Here is an 8820-nt window from a genome sequence, read left to right as displayed (position 1 = left end):
ATTAGGTAGCTCACGGCCAACTTAGAGATCCTTTAATTGTGAAGCTTCAAAAATGACACTAGAGGAAGATTTAAGCTTCAAAATGTGGTCAGGTCAGAGCTGACTCTTTTGTGCCCCTCATCTAGAAATGTTTCCTAAAATTTTCCGTGAGCCACATACCTATCTATGTCAGTTTTTAACGGAATGCAAACAAGAATTGAATTTTGAAAAAAGTACCTCCCAGAGCAGGACTCGAACCTACGACCCCCTGATTTTCAGACACTAAACTATCGTCATAGAGAATTAAATTATTTAACCATCAACTGGTCGTTACAAAATGAGTAAAAATTAAGATATCCTCCAGTTCATAGGTGAAGTTCTGGTATTTCTATACAGTTATAAGCTTTTAGTTTAGTGCTTTTTTACGAGCTGTTGATCTCCAGTGGATTCCCTAATTCGTCTTAGTATAAAATCTGCATCTGAAAGAATCAATTTTAGGTGGTTATAATAATTAATACTTAATAGTCTGTTAATGCCAAAACTGATTTTGCCTAGTACCTACATATTTATTTGATCCAGAGATGGCTTCATTCTGATATTCTTAATTCACTGTGGTTTCATATTAGATATTTTATCTCATTTTATCCAAAAATATGCCTTATTTAATCAATATATTAATTTTAAGAGTTTACGTATTAATAAGTTTTTTCATGTATATCATATTTTTCCCATCATTTATAGGTTTATTGACTGATTACAATTACTGCGGTAAATTAACGTACTTACAATCTATTTATCAGGTTAGAATTGTAAATTTGTCTTCTTCAAAATTATCTTGAGCATCAGACCACCCATTTTATTTTATTACCACAAAAATCAAAATGAATACTATGATTTATGGTAAACTTGGAATGGGTAACAATATTGAGCAATACATTGTCATTTTCAATGGTTTTTGAAATAATTTATTTTCAGAAATGATAATTTATATATCATAATGTGACTATTTGAACTTTCTGACATTTGGTACTTGAAGAACCTTTACTGAGAGTGCGAAAGTGGATGGAAAAATATATGTCTCTTCTTCATTCATTTTTTTCAAACAATACGAGAGTTTAGGTATAAAATACGTCACAAAATAGGTCCGTATATACAGGGTGAGTCTTTGACTCGTACAAATATTTCAACAGTAGATTATTGGGGTCGAAAGAAACACTATTTTCCCTTACCATTTTTCCCGAATAGGCTGGGTTTAAAAGATACAGGCTGTTGGAAAACCATGAAAAAATGTTTTTAGTTCTATCTTACAAACGGTTATATCGAATTAAATGAATTTCGAAATATAGTTTTTCACTTATTTGAACAATCTGTTTCGAACACAAGATATCACCCAGTTTTCTCATTATGACCATTACGTACCATATAAATACCAAAAATTCAAAGAACCCAACTCTTGAAAGTAAGTTGGACGCTATCATATGAATATTTGAGGGCTTTGCAAACTAAAAGTATTCCTCATATTTTCTTCTATAATGAGCCGTTTTCGAGTAATTTGATCTTCAAAAATTAAAAAGTATCTGAGAAATTTGAAAAATTGAATATGTATATACTTTGGCTAAATACAACTCTGTTTAAAGAATCTACAGATGTGTAGTGTCGCAGATTTAGATAGTTATTCTGAAGGTAATTTTGTTCAGATGTTCAAATGGCTATATATTTTTATCAGGGCCGAATCGGATGAAATGGTATATTAAAAAAGTGTTTCTTTTGACCTCAAGAATCTACTGTTACAATATTTGTACGAGTCGAAGACTCACCCTGTATAGAAGGGCAACAATTTAACAGAATATTTTCGAAGATTATGAAAAATGCTTCTGGCACTCAGTCTATTTAGCTACATGATCTACTATATAACCCACTGAATGTTAGACTGTTTGAATACAGATAATCATGTCTTTAATCATACATTCTTTTATCTCTTACCTGTTCGAAAGAGGTTTTTGCCCGTTTTTCCTTCTTTTCGTTTTTTTGGAACTTTTTTTAATGTTTTTGTTAATTTTTTCTGGACGTACGTACATGGGCTATACATTCAAATAATATACCTCTTCCTATAGAGGAAGATGGGACTCTGTTCAAGATATATTAAGATGGTTTTCCACAGCATTATCAGCAGATTTAATGCGCGAGTTTTAATAGGTGTCATCCATTATCCTGCGCACGTATTGCTTATCCGGTCAGTCCGAGAAAGGAAAAAAACCGCGATTTTCAGTATTTCAAGGCGTAATTTGCAAATTTCACGGATACAGAGAGATCGGAGATGTTCACTATTGCGCGGAGCTTTGGTTCCCAAGAGAGCAATTTCTTGCCGGGACATAAAAGAACTAATAATAAAGATTAATTTAAGTGTTAATTAGGTAGTGAGTCAGAGTCGGTCAATGCAACTCTCAAGACAAAATCCCTTCTCCCGAGTTTCATTATGTTGGCAGTAAAAATGATTATTTTTCGAAATGATTCATAAGATTATTCCGCAATTACGCTGGATGGATTATGTTGATTTTTACTGCCGATTGCGCATTCCAGAATTGAGTAGGTACTTTCCTATCTTTTTTTTTATCCCCATCAGCAAATCTACATTTCATAACGTCATATCGATTATTCGATTGGATTCGAATTACACAAATCGAATATAATATAAGTTTATGGGGAATAGTGAAGAACGCCCACAAGGCAACTCTTTATTTGTCTTAAAAAACTGATGGAAAAAGGATAAGTGTCTTGTTCCTTCTTCGAAGCAAATAACTGTGATCACATTAAACTTCTTAACGGTTTATGGGAAACGTTAATTCAACTAACCGGATAGCTTAATGATAGATGAATCATCGAAAACATAATTCAATTATGATATAACAGATTTCTCAAGGTATAAAAATTTCGACGTTTTTGTCATACTACGCCATTATGGCAAATGTCATGTTACCTTACCTATAAACCCACTTATAACCCAAAGATTATAGAGTAGAAAGGTAGGAAACGCCCTCATATAGCTAGTACTAAAAACCGACTACATTTTGGCCAGTGAAAACACATTTGACAATGAGATGGCGCTGAAAACGTATTATCGATACTGAAAAACTGTTTACTAACAGTTTTCTGTTTTATAATTGAGGGGCGCGAAATTCGAATTCTATTCCTTGTATTGAATTTCAATATTGACCTTGTTGAGACCAGAAAACAAACATCCTGAGCGACAAAACAAAAGGATGGTTTTGTTTTGTGACCATGATGTTAGTTTCCATCTGAACATTGTTTGGAATCGATTGGTATCAATGAAATACGCTGTTGGATGTGATAAATTTTTATTTGCAATCTATAAAAAATTTACAAATATTTTAAATTATGGATAACGAATAGAGCTTTGACAAGGATACAAAAGTATTATATGATTATCTGCTATAGGTACGTCAAAGTTGTTTTTTCTGTGAAAACGTTTTGAATTAATGAATTGAGTTGAATTTGTACAATTTATATCAGAAATTGATATGAACCAATATTCAATTTACCGTCATAGGATACACATTTCTGTTACTTACATATTATTTACAAAATTTTCAGAACCACAATTGAAAAAAACCTTACAGAGGTATACAAGACCTGCATTCAAGCCCGTCAGTATAATTTCTTCATGCTTTTTTATGATTTCTTCATGGTATGGTCTCTGTATGACACAATATACGAATTGATTGATGAATGAACAAAACACTCACAGAAGGTTTCATGAAACTTGGTCTTTCCGAACAACAATTTGACAGTAAGCCGTTTGTCAAATCGAAATCCATAAAACTTTTGCATTTCTGAATATATTGAAGACAATTGAGAATCTTCGAATGGACGTATAAAAGTCATAATTTCCCCTAAATGAGCCCTTCATTCAAGGGATGCTTCCTGCATACAACAATTTACGTGGATGAACAGATCTCAATCGACTTGCAGTAAAATGTTCATTGCACATGGTGTAGTCGGTAGTAGCCTTTACGCCCTGAAAATTTTATCCACTTGGTAGCAGTGAAAATAAAAATCAATGAATGACCGAGTCACATGTTACCAGTTTTAGTACTTACATTCCCTTTATTTGATCCACAGTTCTTCACCATACAATTTTCGAACGATATTCTGAGGTTTTCGCTAAGAAATCAGACACAAATTTCATTAATTAGCAACTAGAACGGGCTTGAAAAACAAAAGGCGATACGAGGTTGTCTATGGATACGAGAACCACAACATTCAAAACCTGTTTGATCAAAATGGCCATCTGACTCTGACATCTCGCAAAATTTCATACGAATTAAAATTTTAACCAGTCTAAGGGCCTTAAAAACACATTTGAAACACAGATGGCGCTCACATCACTTTAGTCGCTTCGTTTCCTATCTTTCTACTCTATAATCTTTGCTATAACTTAAACTAATCAAAGGAGCGATGCATGATCTAGACACATCGACCCTGTTGACATTGACAATTCTCAGACCATAGATAAGAGTTCGGCTGTAAATGGTCGCCATTATTGGCTTACAAGCACTTCAAGATCCGGCATTGTGTAGCTCTCGGAAAACTCGAATATTTTATAGGACTTCCGAAAGGAATGATCCTTTTCGAAGACCTCTGGAAGGCAATTTAAACAAGTCGACGGTCCTTAGGGTACCTAATTTCTGTCCGCATGGCAGATCGCTCTCTGGGGTTTCAACTGGGTCAATCTGTGGGGAATTTCAGCTCGAGTCTTATTTGTCTTCCTATTCTGAAATTGAAGTGGTGGAGTTGGTGGATTCCTTGGGTGGAGATCGGTGGTGACTTATGCATTTACTGACAGATCGACTTTTGATATACTTAGGGGTTGAATACGGGGTGTTTTCAAAATTTAACCATTTTTTGACAGAAGGTAGGAGTAATTGGAACGAGTCATTTCACCAAAAATTGCCTATATGAAATATTCAAGATGACGGTGCTATAACCCCTGGAATAATGACTAAATTGCAGTAAATTTCAAGTTTCCAGCATGGCTGGATCGACCTTTTTCACAATGGTTCAGTACATACGAGTTCTAGAAAAAAATCTTGTCGAAAATTGCGACACTTTACTGAAAGTTCTTTTATTGACGAAGTGCTATGATTGCTACCCTATTTCACCCCATTTTTAGGTCGAATAAGATTGTTGGAGGGTTGGAACAACGAACAAGTAGATCGTGATGGCAATTGTGAAAGAAATTTGTGAATAATTTACACGAATATACAGGGTGTCCGCGCCATAGGGCAGCGGTCGATTACTCCAATTCTATTAATTTTACAAAAAAGAGTTTCAAATAAAACTTTCCTCTTTTCAATTAGAGCATCTCCTAAAATTATTTAAAACTATTCAAAGTGTTTCGTTTCTTCTGCACAGCTATGAACTTTGTTATTTTAAATGGAACACCCTATATATTTCTATATTTTTGGATTCCTTGTTCAATTTTAACATGAGTTTGATAACACAACTTTGTCTGAATTCTCAACGGTTTTCGAGAAATTTGAGTTTTTATTAATATTTTGACAGTTTGAGGTACTTACCTGAAGTACTATAGCTCCGTCCCTATTCTATGTTATTGATTCAAATTTGGACTGTGTCTAGACAATAAATGATACACGACAAATTTTCCTTGTGAATAACCATATTATATACAGGGTCCACGAAAACGTAGATCCATTATCAAAACAGAAATTGTCTTACAGTATCAATGAATTATGTTATGTTATTGTTTTTTTTACTGATATTCAATTTTTTACACTTTTATCATAGGTAAGTCTTCTTTTACCATATTCTTCATTCAGTCATCAGGAGAAAAGTTTCTTTTAAAAATTTTCAATTTTTTTTCCAATTCGTCATTTTGAAAGTTTTATACAAAGCCTCACCTTCTTCACCCTGTATACCTGGTACGTCTTCTCGACGATCAAGACCTGAAAGCCCGCAAGAACCCGAGGAGCCAGCCAAAGTCCACCTCCTGGTAGCATAACATTAACCGTAATGAGGTCACATCCAAGAATAATCATCGGCACATATGGAATTCTCGGATGTCCAATCTTGCAAAGGCGTCCGCGCGTAGAAAAGACCCGCTGTAGCACTCTGGCTGCCCGGAGCTATGCGGCCCCTTTGGAACTTTAAACGCCAAGGTATTATTGTGCTTTATGCGAAGCCGACTTTTCTTCAAACTCCCTCGTTGCTCCATCGTAGCAGTCTTGTTGTTTTCTTTGGGTTGTTGTCCGCTGAGCATGGGCGTGCAAACAATCGTCGATCGATTGTTTTTTTGAACGAGCCTTGGCGATGGTTGAAGTGATGGCACCAGGATCTGTCCTATGACAGAAAAGCAGGGGTTGATTGGCGTTCGTTTTGAAATTTTATGATTCTCTTCTTCGAAAGAAGCAGAGAAGTAACCAAAGCTGAGCCCATCCATTAAGGCACTCTAATCAGCTGAAAGAAAGATGCGTTGAAATGAACATAGACAGAAACTGTTAGAGACGTGACTAAGCGATTTGTATCAAAGCATAGCTCTCATTCCAAGATGATATGATACTGCTGAAGGAAACTCATGAACTCAATGAAATAGGCAAGGATAACAAGATTGAAAGTAGTCTAAATTTGAATCACTGGCATCAATCCATAAGACTTACAAACGTCAGAAGTATGGCTCTTGATGACTTCGTGAAAACTCTTATTGAAACATCAAAAACCTTCTCTTTCTTGTAATCAAACAACTATACACATACAGTGTGAGCCTTTGACTCGTACAAAGATTTTAACAGTAGATTCTTGAGGTCAAAGGAAACGCTTTTTTCCTATACCATTTCTTCTGATTCGGCCTTGATAAAAAGATATGGCCATTTCGAGTTTTCATAATGAGCTGTGCCACCCCTGGAAAAACATAATTACCTTCAGAATAACTAGCTAAATCTGTGACACTACACACATCTGCAGCTCTTTTACAGAGATGTAAAGTCAGAATTCTGACTTGCAACTCCGAATTCTGAGATACAAGTCAGAATTCCGACATGCAAGTCGGAATTCTGAGATACAAGTCGGAATTCTGAGATACAAGTCGGAATTCTGAGATACAAGTCGGAATTCTGAGATACAAATCGGAATTCTGAGATACAACTCGGAATTCTGAGGTACAACTCGGAATTCTGAGATACAAGTCGGAATTCTGAGATACAAATCGGAATTCTGAGATACAACTCGGAATTCTGAGGTACAACTCGGAATTCTGAGATACAACTCGGAATTCTGAGGTACAACTCGGAATTCTGAGATACAAGTCGGAATTCTGAGATACAAATCGGAATTCTGAGATACAACTCGGAATTCTGAGGTACAACTCGGAATTCTGAGATACAAGTCGAAATTCTGAGATACAACTCGGAATTCTGAGGTACAACTCGGAATTCTGAGATACAAGTCGGAATTCTGAGATACAAATCGGAATTCTGAGATACAACTCGGAATTCTGAGGTACAACTCGGAATTCTGAGATACAAGTCGAAATTCTGAGATACAAGTCGGAATTCTGAGGTACAAGTCGGAATTTTGAGATGCAAGGCAGAAGGAGGGCTAAAATAGGTCTGATGACTTTTGTTTTTTTGCATTTGATCCGTGAATGTGTTTTTGGCTTCTTGGAGGAATTTTGGATTAATGAAATGATATTCTATTTTTCTCTTCGGTGCACCATAGCTGAGCTCTCCCAAAGCTTCGTGCCCAGTGCTTTCGAAAGCACTTGGAGTATTTTTGTAATCCCGAGAATTATGCTCCTGGAAACTTTTCAAAACCTTTCTTAGTGGTTAGTGATTCGAGCACTTTATCGAAATTGCTACATCCAGTTTCATAATAAAGTTCAAAGTCACTTTAAGTTTCGTTTAGTCTGAGTTTCAGTAGGGTTAAAGGAAAGCTTTAAAATTGAAGGGGCTTTAAGTTTGATTATGAAATTGGCCTTTAGTCTTTAGAATTTCCTAAAAAGTGCTCGCGATAGGCCTTAGGAAATCGTGTCAAAACACGAAGAAGCGATCGACTTATTGTCACTCTACGAGCATATATGGATATACTAGGATACTACAGATATATTATATATTATCATATTATCCTGATTCCCCGTAGGTTACGACGAACCCCTCAGAAGCTCTGTGAGCTTGTCAGAATCAATAACGTCCATTAAAACTTTTGAAAGAAAAGATATAGGGTAGGCGTAGATTAAGGGTCCAAATGTGCCTATACATGCCTTAAATGAGACAAATCTGCTCTACAGAGGGCATTTTGCTCACATGATTCGACAACAATCGAATGCAACAAAGCATTCGACCAATTCTAGCCCCACTATTGTCTTGCATCTCAGAATTCTGACTTGTACCTCAGAATTCCGACTTGTAACTCAGAATTCCGACTTGTATCTCAGAATTCTGACTTGCAAGTCGGAATTCCGACTTGTATCTCAGAATTCCGACTTGTAATTCAGAATTCCTACTTGTATCTCAGAATTCTGACTTAGCAAGTTGGAATTAAACATTTGGATTATTTTTTTGTGTGGCCCTTCAGCGCTTTCGTAGTATACTGGATCAGGAAATTCGTGACCTGACAAAGAAACAAAACAGTTCGCACTTTTCACTCAAAGATGACAAAAATCCACGAGTATTCGCACTGCCACATCCATTTATAACTCGATAAACTTCAGAGGGACTTCAACTAACATCCCACTTTACAAACCACTTCTCAGACAGAAGCTCTCGATAGAAGCTATCAATTTCCTTCATAAAGCATGAAGAATTTCCT

The 8820-nt window shown here is 35.7% G+C and overlaps 1 protein-coding gene across 1 annotated transcript in view; it reads left to right on the top strand.

Annotated features, from left to right (window-relative positions):
• LOC123316834 (protein gooseberry-neuro-like) overlaps positions 1 to 8820 on the top strand; it is a 98983-nt gene that overhangs the window by 44682 nt on the left and 45481 nt on the right. The window lies entirely within an intron of this gene.

The sequence above is a fragment of the Coccinella septempunctata genome, chromosome 7 (assembly GCF_907165205.1).
Source record: "Coccinella septempunctata chromosome 7, icCocSept1.1, whole genome shotgun sequence".
NCBI lineage: Eukaryota > Metazoa > Arthropoda > Insecta > Coleoptera > Coccinellidae > Coccinella > Coccinella septempunctata.
The sequence above is the reverse complement of the archived record's forward strand: the minus strand, read 5'-3'. Positions and strand labels throughout refer to the sequence as shown.